The following is a 27,276-nucleotide window of genomic DNA, read 5'->3' as shown; positions in this document are numbered from 1 at the left end:
CACACAAAGCAAAAAACGTGTAGATTAGAATTTAGGTTCGAGTACTAGTCTATTTGATTCATAAATAAACGGATTTGTTCTTTGCATTTTTGGGTCTGATATTCAGATTAACGTAGGTACTTCCCAAGTTTTCTAAAAGCTTTCTCCTCTTTATTTTTTCTTGGCAGGATTCTGGAACAAAAATCCATGCTATTGAAACATTGGTTTATTGAATTAATACAATTACATAAAGAAGCTGTGTCATATTTTAAGTAGATCTCTGATAAGATGCTTTGCTCTGAATACTAAAAAGAATTTGGACTCCCTGTATGCCTGATTCAAATTATTATCAAAGGCATTTATTTTTTGTATGTGACATGTTGTTAAATATGTTAATTTCTTAGAAGCACAGTGTATGAAGTGCAAGAGCAGCTGTGTAGGAAAGTGAGCTTCAAAATAACAAGGCTGAGCTCTTTTTGGGGATTAGTGTGGTCCAATGGGTAGGCAAGTAGCCGACAATTCCAGACACCTGGGTTCTGCTCCGAAATCTGTCACTGACCTACTATTTTCCACTGGACAAATGATTTCACACTTTGCTCTACTTTCTTTTTTTTTTTTTTTTTTTTCCCTATCCATAAAATGACCAGGAGTAATTTTTTTTTAACCTTAGAAACAGTTTTGTGCCACTATAGTGCACTAGAGTTTGATATGTGGAAATGCCTGAGTAGTAAAAATTTGGCATTATTCACAGATAATTGATGTTAGAGCCCTTGTATTTAAAGAAGAAGTAGGAAGCCCAATTGCATCTAGAAACAAACTCTTGTCAGAGCTCAAAGCTTGGCACAGAGAGCAACACTGGACACATTATTTCAATGAATAAATAGTTTCAACTTGAATAGTAGTTCCATTTAATTTGTGGTGACGATGGGCAGGGCTATTTAATTGACATAGTAATTGATTTTGATGATATTACCTGCTTGAGTGAAGGTTATATGCTGCAAAGGGAGCCACTGCGCTGAGGCAGGCAGAGAACCAACGATACCCATAGGCCAAAAAGGAATAGATCAGGGAAATCAGAACTTGGTTCTATTGTTAAACTGCTAGGCAATTTTGATTTATTCACTCCAGTCCTTCCAATTAATATTGAAATAATAATCCTTTTAGGAGCTAAGATGGATGAGTGCAACCTCATGCACATTAGAGGGAAAAAAATTAAACCACTAATGTTGTATTCCTCCTGAACAGCTCCTTTCTGCTCCACTAGTATTGGGGATAGAGGTCCATCATGGCATGTGTTCACAGTAGGTATCTTTGTCTGTACCTGGATTCACATTCTGGACAGCTTATGAAGAAGGTAACCTTTGGAGCTTCCATACCTTTGTGCCTCTAGAGGGGTTTGAGTCCATAAACATGATTCAACCCATAACAAATACTGAGATATTATCTGTGCTTTTAGTATCTCTGGAGGGTACATGGTTAGATTGCAGTTTGCCTGACAATTCCCTACATTTTTCCCACTATTCAGAACTGGGAGTTCCATATTTAAGGTTCTAATTTCAACTAGACCTTGTTCCAGGCCAGAGGAACAGGGAACAACAGAAGGAAAAGATTTGATAAATCACTTTCTGGATCTGTCTATTTATTCAGTTGTTTCTATGTGTCTTGCAGGTCCTTCTACAATTCCTTTATAGATATCTCAAATGTGAGGATTTTCCCAGCTTCTCCTTGAATGTTAATCCATATTCTGTTCGTCATAGAAAGGCTTAGAACCATAGAAAGGCTTGGGTTGGAGGGAATCTTTAAGATTCTCTCACTCCAAATCTCTATCCTGTTTTAAGATCTGTTTGGTGCACAGAAGTCCATGTCATTTCTCCAGTGAATTCTTTCAGTGGTGGAAAACATTTCTTCCCTAGGAGGAAATGTTCCTTTTACTCCAGTGTTGGATCACTTCCCTTGAAAAGAATCATGCCAGAGCATCACCAGGGATCAGGACCCAGTTCTCACTAGGGAAATTATTATAAAGCCCAACACCTCACTTTCACACTGACACCCTTTTACAAAGACCTAGAAATAAAAAGGAAAAATAAAGGTGATGGAAATGCTTTGGAAAGGCCCCTTTGCACCATCAGACGTTCAGTGTAAGCAAAACACTAGCCAATAAAATTTTCAGATAGTTAGGCCCTTGCCATTTTTGTCTACAACCCATGGCAGAAATCCAGAAACAAAATTAACAAGAGACCAGAAGGATCTCCCTCTTAATCAGAATAATTAAGGCGTGAAAGAACTTTCTAGGGATATGAAGTTAAATTATTGGGAACTATGTTCTGAGCTTTTTTTTTTTTTTTTTTTTTTTTTTTTTTTTTTTCCCCTTTTCTGTTCGTTTTATGCCTGAGTTTTACGTTTGCACTTATTTAAGCTGTCTGGGAAAAGAGGCTGTACATAAAAGACGATTAGTTTTTAAAGCACTCCAGGGCTGGATTGAAGAAGAATTCTTTGTTTTGTTTTGTTTTAACTTGTTGGTGGGCTTGTTGTTTGTTTTTTTTTTTTTTTTTCACACTTTAGATAGAAGACATAAACTGTAGCTCTTAAATAGATGAATGATAAGAATAAAATTACCAAATATTTCCTTCTAGAAAGGAAAGAAAATCAAGGAGAGAACAAGTAAAAATAATCTGTGACCTGTAGCAGTCACGCAATGATGCTGAAATACTGGGCCAAATTCTCAATGGATAGAAATCAACATACCTCCAGTGAAGTCCATGAAACAGCATCACTTTGCACAAGCTGGGGGTCCAATAGCTACATATATATTTTATCTATCTGTATGCAGCATTACAGGGAAAAAAAAGGAAAGGACAGAAAAGATAAAAGAGCTCTTGAAAGTGAATGAAGTTGATTTCCAAAAAAAAAAAAAGGGTTTTAGATGTTGAATATTTAATTCCCTGATAAAAGGACCTTGATTTCCTGCATCCAGCTACCACCACCACAAAAAAAAAAAAAAAAAAAAAAAAAAAAAAAAAAAAAAAAAAAAAGGCACATCTTAAAAGGGAAGCAATGAGCAGAAACTGACCTTTCTGTGAGCAAGCAGATGAGAGAAGGTATTTGGTTAATCCCATCTGTCGCTGATTGGTCAGACAGAACCGTGTTGAAAATGTCTCCATCTGGGCTAATCTGCTCTCAGTTGGATGAGCTGAGGCCTTCAGAGTTAACCTGACATTTAACAATAATTACCCTTTCGGATGACCCCGGCCCAATCTCCTGCTCTCTTAGAAATCTCTCTTTTTTTGTGTGTGCTCCCAAACCCCTTGACTCCCATGTTAGAGATAGCTGAAAAGTGATGATACGATAATGAGATATGCTGTACAAACACACACACACACACACACACACGCACACATACACTTGTGCCAGCCCACACCCAGAGATGCCCCACGTCCCCATCACTCCTGCATCATTTATCAGATTCCTGTGGTATATAGTAGGGGAGATATATTAAAAATCAAGGTGGGGACAATTTCCCAAATTAAAGAGTAGTCATGTTTGCTTGCTAACCTTTGTGTGGTAGCTCTAAGTTTCTTTCTGGCAGTTGGAAGTCTCTTATCTGTGGTGAGGAGAAATGGTGCATGGAAATAGGTTCAGATAGAAAAGCAGAGTTCAGAGGTCACAAAGGCTAACTGTAGATGAAATGTGGCTATTTCTTTTTACCTGAGGCTGGCTTCATCTTTCCTCTGAAAGGTCATTGCGATAAAACAAAAACACATCTCAGGAGAGGAATCATTTATCTCTGGTCAGGTTCTCCCTTCCATTGTGGTACTTTATTTATTTTTCTCATCTTTTGGCCACATTTCTTCCAAAGTCACCTCCTTCCAAGCATCTTCCTTCCACTAAAGTCCAGTGCTGAGTTTTGAGTGTTGGTAGAAGTTTGGCTTTGTTATACTTCTTGTCTCTGCTTTTACTTGGAAATCACGTCCAGAGACTTGGATGATTCCCCAAATCACTTTAATCTGTTGGTGATGAGCTGCAAAGTTTGAGAAAATAGCTATACTAATGGAAAAAGAACAAGGACAAGTCTATATGATAGGAAGCTCATTTCCAGGGTCTGATTTATTTCATATCTCTGCTCTGACCATACATAAATCTTGTATCTACCTCAGTTTCTTTATTTGTCCAACTAAAATTATAATAGTCATTTCACAAAAGTGCTATAAGATTAAATGTAAATCACCTTGAAATTCTTAAATAGAAGACAATTAAGAAGAACTATATATTTATACACGGTATATCCTGTTACATCTTGGGTTGGATCCAATAACCAGACTTAATTACAGTAATTATGTCTCTGGTCACAGCCAGAAGCTAGGAATGAAGTGAAGAAATCAGGAGAAATATTTTATTGATGCCCTAAGAAAAACTTCTTTGTAAAAGTCTTGTTTTCTCAATTTCTGAATAGTTCTCAGCTGTAAATTCGGTTCCAAGTATATATCCTGACTTTGGACCAGCAAACAGCAAGGATTTTTCCAGTTATTTCCTGTGCAGTTCTTTGTTTAAAGTCCATGTCTTATGAGGCTGCATCCCTCAGTATTTATGGGCAAAGTTCCTTTGACTGCAGAATCGCTGGGAATTACCTGACCTGGATTTGTGGTCCAATTCTGAATATTTACATGATCCAAGCAAACAGTCCATTTCACTGAACAATGTTCAAACAGTCATCACTTGGCAAATCTCTGCTTTTGCTTTTGCCAACCAAGAAAACTGTGGCTGTTTCCTTTCCCTCACACCCTGTGGTGACTAATGTGACATATGGAGGAGCTCAAGTTCAATCTGAGATTTTAGCAACTTATTCATGTGATAGTGTCAGTACTTTTCTGGAGTCTACAGATTAATTTAGGTGTGACATCATCTTTGTCTTTTTAAACTTTGTTGCAGCCTGTTGCCTTTCCACAGGTATTGAAAAAGACATGCAGGGAGGAGTTCTCCCCTCGTAACTCATTAAGAATAGTGATTTCTATTCCATTTTCCCCACTTCGTTTCAAAATGAAGCATAGGTCCTGGACTGTTGTTCCCTGAAATTAGACATAGCTTTTCATATGTGATAGAAGAATTCCTTTGGTGGAGTTCTGATTACTCTCTCAGCCCTTCATATATTTATTTAGATCAAAACGTGTTTAAATTCTTGGAGAAAAGATAAAATAGATTCCTATATCAAAAGAGTATCTAAAAAACAAATAAAAAAATCCTTCAATTCTTCTAGGTTAGGATGCTGTCTTTTACAGCAGCCTGGGCGGCAAGTTTTCTAGTTCTCTTTTAGAAAGGGTGGAAGCTTTTTTTTAACCTTTCTTTGTCTCTTCCTGGCTGCTGCTGATTTTATGCCTTTGACATGTTCATGTAGGACATTGGCTGCAGCCTTGGCCTTCATGTTGTTATATCAAAGGTGGATTTTCTATGGAAGAGATGGTGTTTGAGTGGGAGGTAGGAAACAAGCTGACACGTGGGCAACCATTCACCAGTGCATCTGGTGATTTGCTCTACAAAGTAGTTCAAATAATACCTGACTAATGTTTTTGTACTGTACTCTACAGGACTGATGTCCAATTAATTCTGTGGTGGATGATCATAAAGCTGAAATGCTGAGCTCTTGGTTATCTGCAGAAGCATTTGAGAAGTTGTTTAATTTGTTTTCCCTAGGCTGAAAAAAAATGACTAACCAATTCATTATTGCTGAAATGGATATTCATATTGATATAGGACCATTAATAGATGCCAAAATTTTTCCTCAGCGATGTGAAAATGTGCAACCTAATTTTTTACTAAATACTATTCATCTGTGAAGAAAAGCAGTCCATTGTGTGCTTAAGCCATAATAAATTGCTGTTAAATGGCCTCACCCATATCTGATCTGTCCTATCTTCCCCTTATAGACAAAAGCAAATATTCTTCAATAATGAGTGTTAGGTGAGACCAGCCTCAGCATCACCAGATCCTATTTAAGGTTTGTCCATTTGGATTTCTACAGTTTATATAACTGTCCTTTAAGCTATCTTTGGAGGATGTAATTAATTATTGCACAGTAAAAAATACACATTCAGAGGCCCATAGACACTGCATATTCAAGTAATTTCTCTTCCATATCCATATTAGCCAACACTTTATGCCCTGACTAAACCAATGAAGTGGATGAGGTGAATAAGTTTTGTTCCATCTAAGAAAGAAGAACACAGTTTTGCCCTTTGAACTTCAAGGATAAAATTGTCTGTCTTATTCTCAGTGAGTGACACAGTTTGGAAGGTACCCTCAGCTGGACAGAGGAGCTGCTAACCCAGCAAGGGTGCTGAGGTGTTATCCAGACCAAACATGTAATACTCATTCCTTACAGCAACAGAAGCTCATCAGGGTTTATTTTAGTTAGGTCATGTCAGTGCTGTCTTTTATTGATTCACATGATTCTCGCATCTGAAATAGAACTATAATATCAGCGATTCGTACTGGTGGATTACGTGTTTACCACTTTGTTGTACAGGAGCTATATCCCTGACAGTGTAATTGAACCAATGTTTTGCTTCAGCTGATTTCCATCCACAAACTGTTTTGGAGTTCAGAGAAGAGATCACCTTAAACCATTGAATTCTCCATTTTCACAGTCAATTAGTGATGGTTGCCAATATGGAGGAGGGAGAGGGATATGGGCTGCCCTTGAGAAAATGTCATACTATGCTGATGTCATAAAATAATAATCCTACATACTAGGCGTCATTACTTTTGCTAGTACATAAAGGCAGCCAAGCACCAGAGCTACTTGGCTGTACTCTTTACACAGCCTGGGTCAGGTAAAACTGTGCTGCTGGAAATGCAAGTGGAACAGCCTGTGCCATTTGGACAGACTGAAATTTAATACCACGAGGTTAGAGTTTACAGCACCACTCTTCCTATTATCCAGTTCCGATTGTCACCCTGTGTAAATTGGCCCAACTGCTTTGAAATCAAGAACTGTGTGGGCGCATGGTGTTTTCTCATTTTATGCCCTGGGAGAATTTGGCCAACCATTCCTCTGTATGTCATTGAAACGTGGCTATATATACACCTATTAATGGCCTATTGAGTTACTCTGAGCCCTATAACAGCCTCTGTATTTACAGGCCCTTAGGAAAATCTGCCTGATGATCATGCAGGCAATAATTAAGCCCAGTAATACTCAGGCAGACAGAACTATGAACATAAAATTCTCCACACAGAATTTTCTAGGTAGGATGGAACAGATGAACTAGAGGTCGGCCTTTGCCTCTGTGCTATTTTTTTTTTCTGTAACATGATCAAACCAATTAGCTTGATCACACTCTGACACCTATCAAACTGCAAAGGGGAAATACATATTTTTGGTAAAGGCAAAGAACTGTCTGTACCCAGACAGATGGTAAACGTGTATCAGTTTCTTCCCTCTCCTCTTTAGTTAGGTTTTTTTTCCCCCTTTTGGTTTAAGTCACCCAGACCTTGTCTTTTCAGTAATGTCATAATCAGCAAGCTGAAGGCAAGGCTGCTGATAATTGTTCTTTATGTTGCTCTCTGTTTAGTATCTGATTCAATACATCTGCGTGGACACCATTCCATCACCTTCTTAGTAACAGAGGTGAAAAAAATCAATGGCAATCAGATTACCTTTTTAACAGAAAGGCTAAAGGGCCAGTGTGTTAAGTTCACAGTGCATCACCTTTCATTTAAAACATCTCACTTCTGGGGGTTCTGCTTTATTTTTTTATTATTTACCCTTTATTATTATTTATAGCAGAGTAGGTTCCTCAGTATACCTTGATATAATTGCATTGGTCTCCCCTCAGTCAGATTGTGGCAGCTGTATTCTGCAGGGTGCAGTGTTAGTTTTGATAAGACAATTCTGTCCCCAAGTCCTTGTTTCACATGTGGTTCGTAACAAAATCCAGGAAAGTCTGAACATCTTGTATAATTGTGAGATGGGATTTTTACTGCTCACCCTGTCCTTTTCCCCTCATCCTCTGGGACAGACTCAAAGGAACACTGTGCATTACAAGATGTGCTGGGTAGAATGACTGCAGTGCTAGCTGATTTTAAAGAAATTTAGGGATTTTTAGCAATCAAAAAGAACAGAAAAAAAAATGATTACAATCTCAGGATATGGTGTTAATAGCCTTTGATTGCCTGAGCACCCTAGTTGTAGAAATCTGGATTAATGAATCACTCTGATTGTTTGTCGTTCATAAACGGGCTATGTCCCTTTTAAATTGCTAAGAAGATTTATTAGAACCATCTTCTGACCAGTTTGCATGATTACCTTATACTTTCCTATATTTCCACTCAGTTATGTCTCCCCCTGCACCTCCAAGTCTTTTTCTACTTGTTCCACTAAATATGTGTGAGTTCTGTACCTGAACCACTCATGTCTCTGCCATGGCTAAAACAATTCCCACTCATTTGCTGGATAAAATGGCTGGAATCCTTTCTGAGAAAAACAGTCCCAGCAGCACAAACTTTATTAATCAGGCTGGGATATCACAATTTGCTATCATAAATATGAATGAGCAGGGAGGGTCTCTCACAGAGAGCTTGTCATCTTTGTATCTATTACATGAGCTGTTCTCATCAGCCAAGGCATAGTTTAGAGTGGGTTGGAGTTAGGATTTTTAGTGATACTGACTTTTCTGTAGTTTGAATAACAAAACAAGTGGTTTGTATATGTTATTTCATCTTTCTTCCAGGGCCAAAGTTGTGCTTAGACAGGTACTTTGTGCACATCAGCTGATAAAGGGTTATGTCCAGCAAATCCCCAAGGGAAAACAACAGGCAGGATAAAAAGAAGTGGATGACTGATTAAATTCAACAGGGTCTTTATTTTTCATTCCTTGGAAGATGTTCAAGAATCTTTTAGCTCGAATTCCAGGCTGAATTGCAGGTAACTGTTAGAGACCTCTTCATCACAAATCCCTACAGCTACAGTAATTTCAATTCATTAAGTGTTGCAGAAATTATTAATGATTTTAAGAAGTGGAATAAAAATTTGCTTTAAGAAATGGTAAATTCCTTTTCTTGTTTTCTCCTCCTTTCATTTGGGTAATGGCTATGTAAAGCATAATTTTGACAATGAATTAAAGCCAGCCTCATATCTAACAGGTTGCAGTCAAAATCCAAGTGTTTGTTTTTAAGAAAAGATGCAAAAGGAAAGTAATTCAGAACTAAGTGGGATGAACTGCTTGTTTCTGCCAGTTTTGTGAGATGTGTAAGTCTGCAAACTACATAGGAGACCTTTCAGCAAATTAACATATACCAAAAAGAGTAAGGAAAATATGGATTAATCACACATTCAGAAGCAATGAGTGACTTGCAAACATCTCCTCTCTGTAATCTTAAGACAGATGTATTTATTGGGTCCCAGCTCCAATTTCCCTCGTATTTTTCCAGTTGAGAATTTTGGAGTCCTGAGATATGTTCCCTACCAGAGACAAACATGCTGCATCAAGGTCATGAGGAGGAACAACTTTAACCTGGCAAAGAACTTGTACCCAAACAGCTTCAGCACTCAACTCCTCAAGCAGACAGCAGAGGATTTACAGCCTCAGCCGGCTCCAACCTCTCCATAATTATATATGCAACTCTACACCTCTGATAATTACCAGGCAAGCAAGAAGTTACCCTCTGGCCCCACATAAGGTGGTCTTTTTTGTACCTTGAATTTTCTAGTGGAAACATCCCCTTAGTGGGATTTCAGGTTGTGCAGCTGCATAAGGCTTGAGTCTGGTTTGAGTGGAGCACAAGGAAAGCAGGGAGGGGAAGACAATAAGAGGAAATATAGGTGAAAAGAAAGAAAGGCTGTGATCCTGCAAAGCAGGATTCATGTGGCTACACGGGGCTGCTGGTGCTGGGAAGGGTCAGGATCTCAGCTCCGGTGAATGGGAGGAACATCTCCAGTGTAAAACAAAACAACTCCTCACAAAATTCTTAGCCCATTGCATGGGTACTTTTGCAACTGGTATAGAATTTCACACCTGGGATACACATTATCCAGCGTTGAAAGGCAAGAGCAAGGTGTTTAAGACAGATCTATAGAGGCTGCAATACCAAAACTTGCACATTTCCTTTGCTCAGTTCATAGAAGAAGCTGCTTTGCGAAGCACTGGTCAGTTTTGGGAACCTGTGGAGAAGCACAGGATGAATAAATGTGCCCTTTACCCTTCCCCTTCCAGTCTGTTTTAGGGGCAGAGTCAGCTTCCCTATCAGTGAAGCTTTGGAACAAACTCAGGGTTTATAAAGTGCACTGATGTAGAACGAAGCACTGTCCATAGAAGTCTGAGTTTCTGGCTCAGGGAACCAGACCCTCCAGAGGCCCTACACGCCTTCTGCCAAAAGTCTGGAACAAAAGGACACGTTTCTGTGTGAAATCTGTCTCTTCCCACGCTTCATGTTTGCTAAGACGCAGCCTGACAATGGAGAAGTGAAAAATGTGTGTATTTTACTAATTACATAAACTACACCAACCTGGGGGAATTTGCAGGTGCAGGGAAACTCAGCTCACAGGTGACTCTGATTACACCAGATGAGCTACACTGAGAGCTGAAGGAAGTGGTAGATCTTTCTCCCCCTCACTTTCTTTTGCAGTGCTGTTGTCCAGGGAGCTAGAAGCAAAGGCTGTTACAGTGAAAGGAAGATAGAAGAGTTTCTGCAGGAGCACAGTTAGAGCTGGATGAGGATTAGCTCAATAAGTGTGCATTTTCTCTAGAAAATCAGCTCTTGTAGATGGAGAATTAGTCTGTGGGACATGGGTGTCCAAGCAGGGTGGCAGCCTGAGCTGCAGGGCCATCTTCAGTGGGGCTATTCAGAGAGCAAGGCTTGGTGCCTTGCATGAAAACGTCTGTGCCAACATCACAAGAAAATTATATCTTGTGCTAGCTGAGTCTGATCTGCACATGCTCAGGAGGTGGTTCTTGTGCCCCTGGGGTGGAGAGGGCTGTTGGAGCTGAGGACTGCAGCACAGTCCTGGACGTGTCTGGAGCTGGAGGAGCAGAGGTGCCAATGCCAGAGCTGCCTCCAGTCTTGCTGCCCAGCCGAGTTCTGTCCTCACTTACACAACAGCAATTTAGATCTTTGACCAACGATTTAATTTATTATTAGGGACATATGTTTCTCATAACTATGGTTTCTGTCAGAACCCATGAGCATTAGGGGCTTTCTGTTGAGAATAATGGAAAATTCCCATTGAGCAATGTTCCCCTATGCTGTGCCATTAACTTAGCTCCATATATCTTCAAGGGTGTGGAGAGGGAGGGTTTTAAATATTTTTGAACAATTAATTTAGAAAGCCTTTTCTTCCCTTAATTCTTTTCATTACAACTTGATAATAAGTTAAATAGTTTCATGAAACATTCTTCTTCAAATTAAAATTAATGTGTTTCCATTTTTATAGCCAAGAAACAAATCTTTATATTTTTGGAGCTGAGAATATGCCAAAATCTATTTACTTATAAAAACCCCCACAAGCCAAAGCTAAAAACAGGAATTGGTTGGGGTAATTTATATCTGAACCGTAACGCGTATTCAAGGATCTTGCAGGCTAAAGTGTAAGGATTGCTGCATCTGATTCAACCAGGGATCCCTGCCAGGATGAAAGAGGAAGAAATGTTAAGAGATTTATACTTTTACTCCAGTAAAAGCTGATTTTTCTGTGGCATTTCAGTAGGGAATGATGATGTGCAAGGCATAAAAACTCTAGTTATTTCTATTGCAGATGCAATAGCTAACTAGGAGGAGAGTAGGAGTTGAATTACAGTCAAAAAGGAGATGGAAGCTACTCTTAATTACTTTTCTGATCTCAGGGGTATTTCAATAACTGTTTTAAACCTTGTTTCATATGTTAACCTAGGCACTACATACTTCAAACTGGGCTAGTAAGTCACTAAAGGTAGTGAAGACTCCATGGGGTGATGTGAGGCAGGGTCCCACTGAAGACTAATGACACCAGATTTAATTGGAAGGTGTAGTTGGTGAACCAATAAAATCCCCAAAACCAAAAGCAGCAATATGGGGGCTGAGGTTCTGCCCACAAGTAATTGCTCAATGCTGTAAAGCATTGCAGAGAAAAGCCAAAGTCGTATTTTTGCTATTAGAGCAGACAGAAATCAGTTCACTGGCTTCTTTGTTTTGATATCCTGTGTGTTTAAGAGATTAGATTAATGACAGTCTAAGACGGCTGTGTGGTAGATGGGCTAATCTTTAAATATGTTATGGCAGAGTAGGCCTGCATCTTAATGTGGGTTATGCCTTATGTAATAGAAATGTTCACAAAGTCTGGAAATCCACAAAACCAGCACTGGGATTTATTCAGTGTCAAAAATATGATGCTTCCCAATCTCCATATAATGGTTACATTATACTTGTATTTTGATTACAGTACTTTTCACCAGGTACCTTTGCTGCAGAGAGAGATAGAGAGGCTCCAGAGAGTTTGACAAAAATGTGATTCTAAAATGTTGTGCCTGCCGTGTTTGGCTTGCCACTCTCTCAGACATCAGGTGCCCTTGGAGGATATGTGTTACCCTTATCAAAGAGGATGCCTTCTTTGGGATGGGGGATTATCTGCACACACCTTCCGCCTGACACAGAGAGCCAAGCACACAGACTTGTCTGGCTGGAGAGAAAAAAGCAGCTCTAGGGTAGATCCATGTCAAACTTTTCCACCTATTGCTTATGTTTTCCATGCGTTTCTGTTTACAAAGTGCTTGTAAAAAACACCGCCTTCTGTATTTGTGCCATTTCTTGTTTCTGCATACTGACTTGTTTTGCTTCTTCCTTCAGCTCATTTTTTGGGGGGGAAAAACCTTAAATCATACAAAAAAAACTATCCTGACAAAATGTAGTGTGAAAAGTGCTTTGAGATCATATAATGAAAGACCTCATGAAGTGCATGTCTTTAAGGAGATGTTTAGCTTACCCATTGTCTTGTTGCTGCCACATTCTTCAGTGGAAACCTTTTTCAGCTGTAGAGGATGATGCTTTTACTCAGAGCAGATGTATAAAATAATAAAAAAAGAATTATCTCAAAAATTAGAAGGTGACAACCCTAAACTTTTCCGTTTCTATCTTTACACAGTATATATGGGCACATTGCTACTTTCTCTGAGGAAGAAAAACACATCTATGAGAGCATCTAAGGTGTCAGCTTCTTCATGTATTGGTGACAAGGCTGAAGATTTCAGCCTGATGGCAACGACTGAAAAAAATCCATGTAGGTTATGAAGATGAACACATTAGGCTTGCACAAGTGCCTGTCTCTTGCAGGGTTCCTGACAGCAGCCAGGGAGGCTTACAGGAGCACCACCACGACAGCGCCTGCTCCCTGGGCTCAAGAGATCTCCCAAAGGCTCAGCGCTATGCTGAACAACTCAGTATGTGAGGAGAATGATATTTCAGCACTGAAAATCCAACCGTTACGTTTGTTTGTACTTCTGGTTGTTTGTAAGTTCCCTAACTACCCCTGCGTGCGTGACTCTGAGGCTGCCATATTGCACAATGTGTTACCGTGGTGGGTCAGATTAGAGCTGCATTGCCAACCCTATTCCAGTAAGAGAGCTGGCATGAAGAAAAGATGACTGAATTAGTGGCCAATTGGGACATTTTCTGACCTACTCTTTAGGAACCAAGTCCTCTGAACTTTCCCATTATCCTTCGGCTTCATCCTTTTAATAGGGACCAAATCTCCATTAACAATTGAACACCGACAATAAGTGCCATCAGGAAAAGGAAATTCAATTTTAGTGGGGGATGACAGCCTTACCTTTTCGCGCTTAATTGGCCGTATTGTCTCCAAAAGTTAATTGGTTACTTAGTCCAGGTAGTTAGTAAAATGTTTAGCTGCGTCAAAAAGCCCAGGCTCCTACTGTTAATGGGGCATGAAATGGAATGTTTGATACTGCAAATAAAATCAGTGATATTCAAGGATGTTATGGTAGGTAATGCGTTGAAACTGCCATTTAATGGGTCCTGGAAGATTAGGGTAGTGTCAGCTGGAACCGCCCGGTCTCTTTTCTGACATTGTTAGTTGCCTCTTCATTTACTTAACGGCTGTCTGCACTGATTACATAGGCATAAAACTCCCTACAAAAAAACAACAGAGACACGCTCTATTAGCAGTCCAATTAGAACTATTTGCATATTACAGTTCATTTCTGCTTAAGTGAATCCCTAATACAACTTTACGAAAAAAAAATTCTATTGTCATTAAAAAAAAAAAAAAAAAAAAAAACACAAAAAAAGACAGGAAAAGAAAGGGAAAGCCTTAAAGGGTGATCTCTTCTCTGCTTCTTCTTTCTCCCTGGCTAAATTTAGTAAAGTGTTATAAAAAATAAGAGGTCGTGGAGCAGTCCAAAGGTAAGAGATTTCTGTTGCAGTCTTATATGATGATGACTTTTTAGAGGATCAGGAAAATCATGCCAGCTTTTTTACTTGGCCATTGTGGAGGTTTTTTTCTAGATTGTTTTCCTTTTTTTTTTTTTAGTTTTCTTTAAGACATCTAAAGGTAAGTACTAGATCAACCTTCACCTTGCGCTTCTTGATCTAAATAGCTAATGTGTCTGAGAATGGATCTCAGGAGGAGCACACTTGACGCTGTGCAGTTCACCTACCCTATTAGCAAATGGTGGAAAGTGATTCCTCCCCTTCTCCCAATCCTCTCCCACACCCTTAGAGGCTGGAGCTAATAGGGAGGGAATACAGCTCTCTGCTCCTCTTGAAAATACTTTTGTCTAAATTTAAGCCCATTGTCAAATAGCATAGAATAGATGCCTTGGGACTGAACTGAAGCAGGTGGGAATAAATGCATCCAAATTATCAGAATTTCAGAAGAGCCATCTCCTGCAGGGAGTGTGAGAGACTTGGGATGACCTAATGGTGGCCTTCGAGTACCTGAAGGGAGCCTACAGGTGTTGAGACATTTTGTAAGGTCATGTAGTGACAGGACAAGGGGGAATGGCTTCAAACTGACAGAGAGTAGGTTTAGATGAGATACTGGGAAAAAATTCTTTTCTCTGAGGGTGCTGAGGCACAGGCACAGCTACCAAGTCCCATCCCTGGAAGGGTTCAAGGCTGGATTGGATGGGGCTTGGAGCAACCTGATCTAGTGGAATGTCCCTGCCCAGAGCAGGGCGTTGGAAAGAGTTAGACTTTAAGGTCCCATCCATTCTATGTCTCTGTGAAGTAAGAGAAGCTGGAACTGGTGGTGAATGTTTGCTGGAGGCCTCTCTTTACTCATCGGTAGAATGGGAAGAAGAATATCCCTATGGCCAAGTCACTGTGGGATTTTTGTTTAAGTGAGAGCAATGCTTTGAGCTCTGCATCTGCAGTGGCAGCAACTGTGCCCATAAAAACAGCAAGAGAGCTGAGGGTCATAGAAACAGAATCCTGCAGGACTCTGAGGTGAAGGCTTCTTTAAAACAGTAACAAGATTGCTAGTAATAACCAAAGGAAATAATTTCTACTCTTCCTTTTAATTTCTACTTTCCCGTAGTCTGCTGAGCCTGTTGTATTTGAAGGCCTCTTTTTAAGTTGGTAATTACAATTTGTGCACATACTTGCTTGCGAGGTGGGTAGGCTGTTTCTCCTGTGAAATAAAAATGCTGATTTTTCTCTTTTATTTTTCCATCTCTTTTGTTAGCATGTTTCCCGGGGCCCCACTCATGGAAACCTGGGGGCTGACAACCAGCAAGAAGCTTCTCACCTTCCTCTTGGTTGGCTGGGATATATCTCCAAGGGTCTCCAAGACGGCCTGGCTGGGTGGAAAAGCTGAGCTGGTTGATTGGTACTTGGATTAGAGGCACCTACAGGAGCCCAGGGGAGATCTTTGATGTTGAAATGCTAGTGTAAATACCGACAGAGTTATTTCCAAAGCTCGCACAGTTCAATTCCTTTTTACATGCAGACCTAATTTCACAGGTCAGCCAACCCACCTCCGCTATTATCTGGATTTAGCGATTAATAGAGGATTTCAGTAGTTGACTGTGACAAATGGTGACTAGGGAAGGCGGGGGGGGGGGGGGAACTGTTCTAAAACAAGGAAGGTTTTTAACAGGTTGCTCTCCCCAAATCCATTATTTTTTACTCTGACACACAAACAATTGCAAACAAGCCCAGAACCAAAAAAATCCCTAAATGCAAAGAGTGAAATTCTCTATTTCTCTCTCCTTCCACCCCTGCCTTGCCCATCAGAGGAGCCACAGTGTGCAATATTGTATTGTTTTTATGCCCTGTTGGGTCCTTTGTGTCCGGCCTCCTGCTTTATATCTAACACTCATTCACACTTACCAGAGATGAGTATTGTCAGACAAAACTCTGGCACTCAAACTCCCGCTGCCTTCTGGGGCTGCCCAGCCCCAGAGGGCACAGTTGGGGGGAACAGGCCCTCTGCCCCCACAAACACTCCCTGCCAGGAAAATGGCTTTCTAAAAGCACTGCCTGCTCATAAAATGGACATAAATCGGTGAGCAGTGTTTAAGGATTGGGCAGTGGTTCCTGCTGTTGTTACTTGAATATTTTTTTTTTTCCCCTCAGGCATTAAAAACAAACAAACAAACAAACAAAAAACCTCCAAGTTATTTTAGGGACTAGTTTCTTGCACATGAGATGAATGAAAGAGAAAAGCAATACCCGGAAAATATTCATTTTCTTCCTTATGTATATATATATAAAAAAAGGAATGGCAACCAGAATTGCCTTTTTAAATAAAACATCAGTCCAGGAATGCAAACTCTGTTTATATTCAACATCTACTCTGTCTTTTTTTTTTTTTTCCTAGTTCAATGTCATGCCTAGTGGAATAGCAATTCACAGAAAACATGGGATAAATCATTAGTTCCAGTTTATTCTACTTTTATTTACAGCAAGGATTTCTTTACCATTGAACAGAATTGATTGCTGGTGAGGGACTATTTGATTATTAGTGTGGGACTGCTTGGGCACTGTGGTAGTCACTGAGGGAAGGTGGCTTTTTTGGGTGCAGAGGGATTGTGTAAAGGCTTGATCCATGGTGTGGGAACATGTGCCTCCTTCTGAGGGTTATTCTGCAGAGAACTCCAGATTCTGGAAACCATTTTACCTTATTATCTTTATGTTATTTCCATTAATTAATATGAACTAGCAGAGGATTTGTTGATTTAAAAACCAAAAAAGTATAGATTATTAGGTACTGCAAATAAAATCTGCTCAGTTATTTCTTAATCATAGTGGTGATTTTTTTTTTTGCTTCTCTGAGAGCGAGAGGCGGGGGTCAAGTTGCCAGTTGCACTTTGCATTTATGATTAGATTTCCTTTCTGATCCTCCTGGGATTTCCAGTACTGAAATGGGAGAAAATAAATTACTTTTATTTGTGTGTTTTGTTTTGGTTGTTTTGTTCACTTTTTTTTTCTCAGCAGTCTTACTCTAAAAAATAAAATCCAAGCCCTCAAAAAATTTGCCAGAGGCTTTCAAACGAAAAAGCTACTTTTTGTTACCACTTGGAAATTTGCATCGCAAACTCTGGTGAACTTTAGCTGCACGCTGATGACCCGTGTGCCTGCGAGCCAAGAAACTTGCCTTGTAAAGGGAATACACGGGCTGAGAAGCTCCAGGGTCAGCTGGAGCCAGGAAATGCAGTGTCACAAGGAGAACAATTTGCATGAGTCCTGCAAAAATAAATGGGCGTATTGACATCTCTGGGCCCAAGTCAGACTCTGAGGGTGGGTCATTCTATTCTGGTTTTGTGCCCGTCTTTTAGGGAAAATCAGAGCTGTTTTGTTATTTTGTTTGTGTAACCAAGAGTCATCTTTCTCCAGTCTTGGTTTGCCTGTGTGGGACTGGACTCCAGCTCTGGAGCCCTGGCTCTGAGCACCCTTGTCCTGACCTGGCGTTCAGCAGCAGGATCACATTACTAATGAGTCCATGTTTGAGCTCAATTAAAATAAATACATTTTACAAAACTCAGCCTAGTTTCAAATATTCAGGCAGCTGTCTCTGCCAGTCACCTGCCAGTTTATTGCTTCAAGTCATTTCCTCTAACTTAAAATCCTTTTAGCCTCTGATCAGGAACAAATGACTTTTGTTGTTCCTTTTTGTTTACTGCTTTGGCTGTACACACAACCCTTCTTGGAAATCACTTCTTTCCCAAGTATGGTACTTTGGCACATGAAATAATTTGGCTTTAAAAGAAAAAAACCAACCACCTCACAACATTTCCAGTATTTTTGTCCCACTGGAAGCAAGCAGGGGGGGGGAAAAAAAAAAAAGCGCCAAAACAAGGGAAGATTGGATTCCTCACTTGTTGAAGAACTGGCAGAACAAATCTGTTCATTAAAGAGAACACAAACTTAAGGAAAACATGGTTTTTCCAACTTTTTAACAACAGGGTATGTCTTTTAAGGTGTTTTGCAGTATTTTCAGGGAGAAGGAGGCTAAAATATATATTTTATTATTTTATTTCTTTTCCTTTTTGCTTTCCCTTCTGTTAAGCAATGGAAGTTCTCATGTTGACAACACCGCTTTACATCCATCCTCCTGACTGCAGCACATTCCTTACTTCCACAGCCCTTCTCTCCTGTAATAACTTCAGTCCCAATTTCTGCTGAACAAGCCTCTCTAATGTATGTATGTGTATCTACTCATATAAATAAATACATTCTCTGCCCTCTGTAATTGAGTCAGTAGCATCCAAACTTGTTGAAACACAGGCTTGTTGTTAACTTCCTGAAAAGGCTGTGAACAACTGTGTTTTCATGAGCCATCCTAAATCTTTGTAATCAAACTGGTGGTGGAGACAATGCTACCATTGACCACACTGGGCTCTCACTGAAATTTACAGGCCAGTTGAGTACATCTTCCAGCCATTTTTCTCTGGTTTTGTCTTTCAAAGTCACAGTGGACATTTGTGCTTTCTTCATATTTATAAAACTCCTCCATGTTCTATTATTTTTTTTCTACCTGTTCCCTGGGCTCCACCCACATGTTCCTGCTAATTCAGTGTCCAGTACAGAATTGCAAGCACACTTGTAACAGAGTTTTGGCAGAAAGAGCTTTTTAAAGCCAATGGCAATTTCATGCATACGTATCCAAGAATCTTGTGGTTAGACATGGATAGTGAGCATTTGATTACCTGTGTGCACCTTTAATTATATCAAGGTGCGTGTGATTAAAAATGAAGTGCCTGATTCCCTGCTCTGTTACTCCATTTCATGCTGGAATGATTGAAATGAACGGGACTGTGCCCTGCTGAAAGGGCCATAGGGGAGTGTAAATGTGTTCTCCGGTAAGTTTTGGTAGAGTTTGTGAGGGAACTTGGGAAGGTTATCTTTCTCGTGGATGCCCCATCCCTGGCAGTGTTCAAGGCCAGGTTGGATGAACCTCTGTTCTAGTGGAAGGTGTCCCTGCCCAGGGCAGGGGTGGAATGAGATGATCTTTAAGGTCTCTTCCAACCCAAACCATTCTATTATTCTACATTCTTGTATATTTAACAAATCCATAGAATGAAAACACACCAACACATGCTATGTTTTCATCATTGATTAACCAGTTTCATGACCTTTTCAGCACGAGAAATAATTGGCAGTTTTAACTAACAATAAATTGATCCCATTATTCAGTATGGAATACTCCACCGATTTCAAACAGGATGGTTATTAAAGGGGCCAGCTACTTTCTATCAGTCTCATGCACACGTAAAAGCTGTTATATGGCATCTATGACAATGGCAGGACAAGTCATAAACACAAACATTCACACACAGCCAGGTCTCCAAAGCTCCTGTTTGCCAATTACAGTAATGCTGACGACATATCTAGTTTAACGCACACTGCATTAAAATTGTCCCCCTTTTTCTAGGAAAATCTAATTACACCAAGCCCAAGCACTCAATCAAACCTGTTATTCTGTGGCTAAACAGCCCTGTGTTAATGCAATTTGAGGAGATCCAGGCCGTGACTGGGAACGTCATGTATTAACAATATCTAATGGGAGCTCCCGTAGGTAAATGAATATGCTAACAAGCAAGGTCGCTGCTAAATCTAATATCTTTAAGCTGTTTAATTCCAAACAGTCCCTTAATAAATCAATTGACCGGGAGAGCTGATGCCCCTATCAATTATTCAAGAGGGCAAATAAATATTTCAGATGATTTGATAGGAAGGCTAGTGTTGGCCTTATAGGAAGCTTTGCATTTCATTAGCTTCTTGCTGAAAGTTTTATAATGTGCAGAACAGTGGTGGTTTTCCCTAATCTCGAAACCCCAAATGTGGGGAAGAAGAGGCTGAGGTATCCTGCTTCAACCACCTCATTTGCCAGGGACTTGATGACAGCTGAGATGGGAAGAGGTGGGAATAGTTTCAGGCTTCTTAGCGACAACTTCTCCACCCCAACGAATGATGAGAGGAAAATCAGAACACAATTTCATTTCTAGGGAATCCAAAAGAAAAGTAACCTTTTGGAAGCTCAGATTAGTGGTTAATGTCACATGCCATGCTGCCTTTTGTAAATGAGGGAAGTAATTTGTGTTTGCATTGGATTATTTGTGTGTTTATGTTAACACTGAGCCGCGATTTGGTTTGCCAAATGCAATTCCCTTGAAGGAAAAGCAGAGTTATTAAAAGAGGTGCTGCCTGTAATTGATCTGCATTAAGTAAGTGAAGCTTGCAAAGTGCTTGAGATACTTGAATGGAAGAAGCCAGGAGTGCAAAATATTATTCTATGAGAGCAAAAGTATTATCATGGTATCTGAAAAATTGCTGATCATTGAAACATGTGGTTTATTATAAAATCAATAAAGACAAAGTTACAAGAGAAAGGCAGAGAAAATGTACCTGATGCTGAAGAACAAAGAAGAGGGAAGTCCCTGAGGAAGCTTCTTATTTAAACGTGTGTAAATTTGCTTGCCTCTGTCCAATCCATTTATACCACTAATACAGATTAAAAGTCAATGATGACTTACATAAGCATTTCAGTTTAGGAAAAGAAACCTGTGACATAAAAGCATGATCTATTGTTCTGCGATACGTCTCTGCACACGGATCTGTGTCTCGCTGAGATAAGTCAGGGTCTCATTCCTGCCAGAGCTCTCCCACCCATGTCTCTCCTCCACAGAGAGTCCCAGCAGCAGAAGGCTGAAGAAACAGCCTTAGGGTGTGAGTGTGTTGGCACCAAAGTCATCAACACTGAGCCTGAAGCCTCCCACTGAGCCTCATCACTATGGAGAACATAAAAAAATGAGATTTCTTGCAACAACAACAAGCAAGGAGGTCTCTGCCTGGCATGATGCTCTCAAGGGAACACAAACTCCCCAGTAGCGCTCTCCACGTGGCCTGGGTTCATGCTCTGATGAGAAAGGGGACTCAAATCATGCTCCCTCCAGAGTTACAGACTGTATGAGACTCTCCAAAGGGTGGTTTGCAAAGATCTCCTCCCCACCAAAGCAGCAGAAGGGATTTTCTACAGTATGAAGGTGAAGAGTTCCAACCACAAAAGTCCTTTTCGTGGGAAGATTGTTCAAAAATTGAATGTAAGGCAAGATTTAAATTATTTTGGAACATAAGAAAACACTATACTTTCAGAACTTGACTAGAAAAGCTTCTGACACTCCAGACTGGGTCCTCAGCAGAAATAGTCTGATTTACGCCTCCTCTAGAGCAAGCTCTTGGTTCTTTCTGCTTCTTCTCCCTAAATAGCAAGATCCACATAAAAATCACTGAATGAGGATCTTCTATGGCAGCAGTTTTACATTGCAAATTACTCAATGAGGTATGAAAGAAACATCTCAGCTGCGCAAAATCATAATTTAAATGTTAGGTTTGGTTTATTTTCGGCTTCGTGACTCAATGGGGTAGATCCTCTCTATGGCACCGAAAGTAAAATCGGGCCAGGTTTAAAATCCAGTGTAGGGATTTAGCCTCAGTCATTAAGTAACCTTTTTCTTTAACTCAAAATGCCACCTTGTCATGTGTGTACTGAAGCTGAGCTTGGGTGCACAGAACGTTGCATGGCAAAGTGGGAATGGGAATTACTCTGCATGTGAGAAATGCAAAAGTAGTAGAAGAATATTAAGGGACAGTGCAATCATTTACTACATTTGCTAGACATAAAATTTGATTCCTAAACCACTTTTTTTGTTTCTTTCAAGTTCAGTTTCTACTTGGTTAAAAAACCCCAACTTCTTTCAGCAATGAAATCTTTACTAGCAGAGAATGCATGGCCCCCATAAACACAGGTAAGAGTCCCTGCTCCTATTTTCCAGAGGGGAGACTTTTTAAATCTCTTGCAAAAGCTTTTTTCTATTAGAGGGGACACAATTCATAGGAATTTCTTGAAAAAATAAAGGTAAAGTTATATGGGAAATTGGTCTGAAAGGTTTTCTTTTCTTTTTTTTTTTTTTTTCCCCGTTAAAATAGAAATTCCTAAAACATTATCTTTAGATTCAGTTCATGACAAGTGTTTCAGATTTAGCTATCCTTAGGGACCTCAAGGACAGTGTTGGTGAGGATTTTATGAAAATATTGATGCAGAAAATCACATGAAGTTTTTTGTTCTATTGAATTTTGGGGTTCTGGGTAAGGAATTGTGGAGTAAGTACATGACAATCACGTTAGCGATTATTGAAGCTTTCATATTCCTTTTACTCCCATAATTTCAGATTTCCCTGAAGGACAGGGTCTGTCCTAGTGGGATTTTAGCTATGGAGTAAATACACGCAACTGCTCTGATTTGTTAGCAAAGCTTCTGCTACTAACAAGAGTTTTTTTGAAAATGTGGCCCCTCACAGAAGTACATGGAGATGCTGTTGACGTCACTTTCGTCCTTTTGTTCCTTTTCTTCCAAAAAATAGGAAAAAAAAAAAAAAAAAAAAGAAATATATAAAGAATAATAATGAGAGAGTGTTCATCTAACTCATTCACAAGGTTCTACCTGCCATCCCTTATGCTCAATGAGGATGTGAGGGCACTGTTAGGCATATGTGCATGTAAATTACCTCTAACTGCACATCTCTATTATAGGCAATTACACTAATGTGCTAGAATGATACATTTAGTGTCTTCAGAAGATAGAAGCTGGGTGGAGGGCAGACTGATTTGAAGATCAATCTGGATGAAACAAAGAATGGTATTTATTTGGCAGACCACTGGGGAGGGCTGGCTAAAACTGCAGAATGAGATAACATTAGCCATTTGATAAGTGAGGGTTGCAATTTAGGAGTCTTATTTGCTTTTAATTAAAAAAAAAAAAAAAAAAAAAAAAAAAAAAAAAAAAAAAAAAGTCAAGTCTGTGGATTTCTAGGTTAAGATTGGGGACTACTTTTCTCTGTAAAATAGGTATCTCAAGCAGTATGAATTGGCAACGAGGAGATGTGCCAGGTGTTTAAGTTTGGCCTATCCAGTCTGTGCCTCTATTCAGGAGTCAGAATGTGGGCTCTTATGCTCATACATGCAAGGCCAAGCCCCTGTGGTCAAGGAAAATGTAATTCCAGCTTTGTCTGTGAGGTTTCCAGCAAAGTTAGGAAGTGTTTCTTTATGGAGAAGGGGAATTCAATGTACTTGCTTGCCTGTGCCTTCACCACTTCACTTCTGAAATGCTCTTTGCTAGAAAACTTCTGTTGACTTAAAAAAAAATAAGAATATCTAAATTCATAACAGCAATAATTTTGGAGACATTTCTTCCATCCTGACTGCTTTACAGTTTTGTGCAGAATTTAGGTGACTTTATATTAGTGCCTGAGTCTCAAATGCTTTACTTAGAAGCTCTAGGAGGAAAGTTCTTGCGGCTACAGCAAAGGAGCCTTGAGGTGTGGAGGGAGAAATGTCTGGATTAAAGCACCAGCTGTTCCCATGACTTCCTATCCACAGAACCACCATGGCTGTGGGCTGCTTCTGCTACTTGTTCCTGTCCTAAACTTGATTTTGCTTTCATTTGGGAAGAAACAGAGGAAAGCTGCATGAAATTACCTGTGGAAGCTGAGTGACAGCTCAGGTGGCACCACAACCCAATATTGGTATCATAACATGACTTTTCTATTTCTGTCATTGTTTTATGTGTGGCAATCCCTATAGGAAACTTAAGACAAAGGCTTTTTGTACTATGACAAATGCATAAACTTAAGATGTATTGGAATATCAAAGATTATTATGTGATTTTTTTGTATGCACCAGTACAGGCTGGGGGCTGACCTGCTGATCCAGCTGGACAACAAACTGTCCATGAGCCAGCAGAGTATCCTTGTGGCCAAAAAGACCCAGTGGTACCCCGAGATGCACTGGAAAGAGCAGCGCCAGCAGGTCAAGGGAGGTGATCCTGCCCCTCTACTCAGCGCTGGTGGGGCACATCTGCAGTGCTGTCTTCAGTTCTGGGCTCCTCAGTACAAGGGACACATGCAGCTCCAGGCCCAGGAGAGCCACTAAATTAGTCAGGAATCTGGAAAATCACTCCTGTGAGGAAAGGTTGAGGGAGCTGGGCCTTTTGAGCCTCAAGAAGAGGTGAATGGGAGGGTACCTCCTTCAAACTTAAAAAGCATTTTATAATCCTGACTGCTTGTGGGTGATAAAATGGGCAATGGCCAGGTTGATGTTATGGGGACCCAGCGCACGAGGCAAAAGATCAAATGGTGAGGCAAAATTTTGTGCATTTGTGGGATGTGGGGGAAAGCAAGAAAAAGTGGACAGAGGGAAAAGAAACACTAAACTCTGTTCTGTATGAGAACAAGAGGTTAAATATCTTTATATGCTTTCTGAAGCACTTAGCAAAATTCACACCAAGGACCTGTTTTTTTGCAGGGATTTGCTTTGCATGCTACAGGCTGCTTTAAAGAGTTTTCTGGTTTTACATTTGGCTGCACCAAGAGGATATTACTTCTCAATGTTTAATAAATGCAGAAAAGAGATCTGTGGGGCCATGCATTTGCACACATGCACGCATGCAACTGAGATGCCCGGCAGATAACTGCAGTATTTTTGTTTACAAGGAGATATTACACTGGAAATCCTATTAGCAATCAGACAGTCTGCTGGCTGGATTTAATAAACTTCAACCAAAGGAGTTATTCCAGCTGGCACATTAACCCCCTAAAGGCTTAGTTTTACATTTTAGATGCTCCCCTAGCTTGTGTAGGGATGAATGTGCTGTAGGCACGAGCGACGTTTTGCCAGCTAAAGTGTTTAGGATCAAGACAGAAATTCATGGAGACTCCAAGCAAGGTGATTTTATTGCACTTACATCTGCAACACGGGAATGCTGATGCATGTGAAATAATGCCTTGTCATTGTAAAATCTCCCCCCAGCTCTAACCTTAGTCCCATGGAGTTTGGCACTGTGAGAAGAATGGAGGGACACATCCCTTTTCCAGGGAGCAAGACTGTGATTTGGAAAGGGGATATAGGCAGACTCCAGCCCCTCAGCACCCACTTGTGTAAGACTTGCTGCACCATCCTAGCTTAAAAAGACAACAAGCAGATGGAAACCAGGGAAATAGGATGCAACATACACAAATTAAAAAGTCGCAGATGTGGTAGACGCATATCCTATTAGTTTTGTCTAGAGCTGGTTGAAAAATGTTAGGGATAAAAATTCAAATTGTTAAAAAAAGAAAAAATGGTGTGGAGATACGTAAAGATTTTAACGTCCTTCTAGATTTTCCATGAACCATTTCACTCACCTTGGGGCTGGGGATGTGCACAGGTGAAAGTGAGAGGCTGGAGGAAGAAAACAGTGTCAAAAGAACCAGAGTGTTTGAATGTATGAACCTCTAATGTGTGATGTTTTACATGTTTGCACCCTAAAACCTGTTGACTATTTGTTCTCTCAGGTACTGTCTTCAAAGATCCTGAAATCTGTAACCAGATTTGAAATGTTTATTTTTATCATCTTTGAGGATTCATTAGGTCAAACCATAGTTTGGGCCCTGGTTCAGAAAAAGAAAATTCAGATGTGAATTTTTCTTTGGTCAAGTGTTAACACAGGATCAGAGAATCCTGAAATGACTCTTTTCAGCTGTTATTTGTCATGCATTTTGAGCTATTAGCAATGATTACACTCACAGTTTATGACTCTTTCTCAGATTTTTTAAACTCAGCCCTCTCTCTCCCTGTCTGCATTTCTAACTGGATATCTTTTCCTAAGGATGAATCATTCAACACCACTGCTCTGATTTCCACTCCCCTTTACTCTCTGTGAACTGAGCATGTTTGACAAATTCTGATCCTTTCTGAAAATACCTGGTGTAGTTTTACAATATTATTTATTTTTATAGCCCAAAGCCCAGCAGGTGAAGAAAAAAATGAAGACAATTTGGTAAATAATGAACACAGGGATGACATATTGTTTTCCAGCAATGAGGAATAAATGCACTTTATTAAGTGACCTTTACTCTAGTGGCTGCCAAGAAATTGGAGATAATAAAGCTCTCACTTGAACAGGATTTTAGCTGAGAAGGGGTATTCCTTAAAAAAATATATATATATAAAATAAAAAGGGAACAATTTCTTTATTGAAACGTTGCTGTAGCAATATCAGTATTGGCTAAAGTGGGTTATTGAAACAATTTGTGTTGTTGTTCTGTCTTTCTTTTAATTAATTTATTTATTGCAAATCCTCTGATTGAATTACTGCAGCAAATGAAAGTTTAATTCCCCACTCTGATACTTTTCTGTCTTGCAAATCTTTATCCTGGCTCCTGTTTTACTGTTCCACATCTCTCCAGGAGGCAGAGCGTGTTTGCTGGGGATGGCACTGGGGCTGGCGAGTGCCACCCGCCTGTGTGTAGCCCTTGTTTCCAGGTATGATCATAAGCAACTTAATCAGCTTTGTATCTAAAGGGATTACCACGGCCAGGGACCAACAGGAATCTTTCTGCTGGTTTCAGTGTATTACTGGTCTAATCCTGAGTGTCAGGGAAGGCTGAGAGAAAGGACAAGGGACTCTGTGTGTGTTGGTGTGCAGGATAATGTTCACTGTGTGTGAGATGTTGAAGTTGTGGGTTGTGTCTAGGAAGGCATCAGCCCTCCTGTAGGGCATACCCAGAGGGGACCATTCATACCTGTAGACACCCCATGTTTGGAGGGTTTAAAGGTTTTACATGGCAGGCAGGAGATTTAACTCTAGAACAAGGAGTAATTTCTTTAGGTAGGGTTGTATTATCCATTATCACAGAATGGTTTGGGTTGGATGGAATCTTAAAGTTCACCCTGTTCCAACTCCCTGCCATGGGCAGGGACACCTCCCACTATCCCAGGCTGCTCAAAGCCTTGTTAACCTGCCCTTGGACACTTCCAGGGATGAGACATCCACAACTT

Source organism: Hirundo rustica, chromosome 13 (assembly GCF_015227805.2).
Source record: "Hirundo rustica isolate bHirRus1 chromosome 13, bHirRus1.pri.v3, whole genome shotgun sequence".
NCBI classification, from domain to species: Eukaryota; Metazoa; Chordata; class Aves; order Passeriformes; family Hirundinidae; genus Hirundo; species Hirundo rustica.
This window is presented reverse-complemented; position numbering follows the sequence as displayed.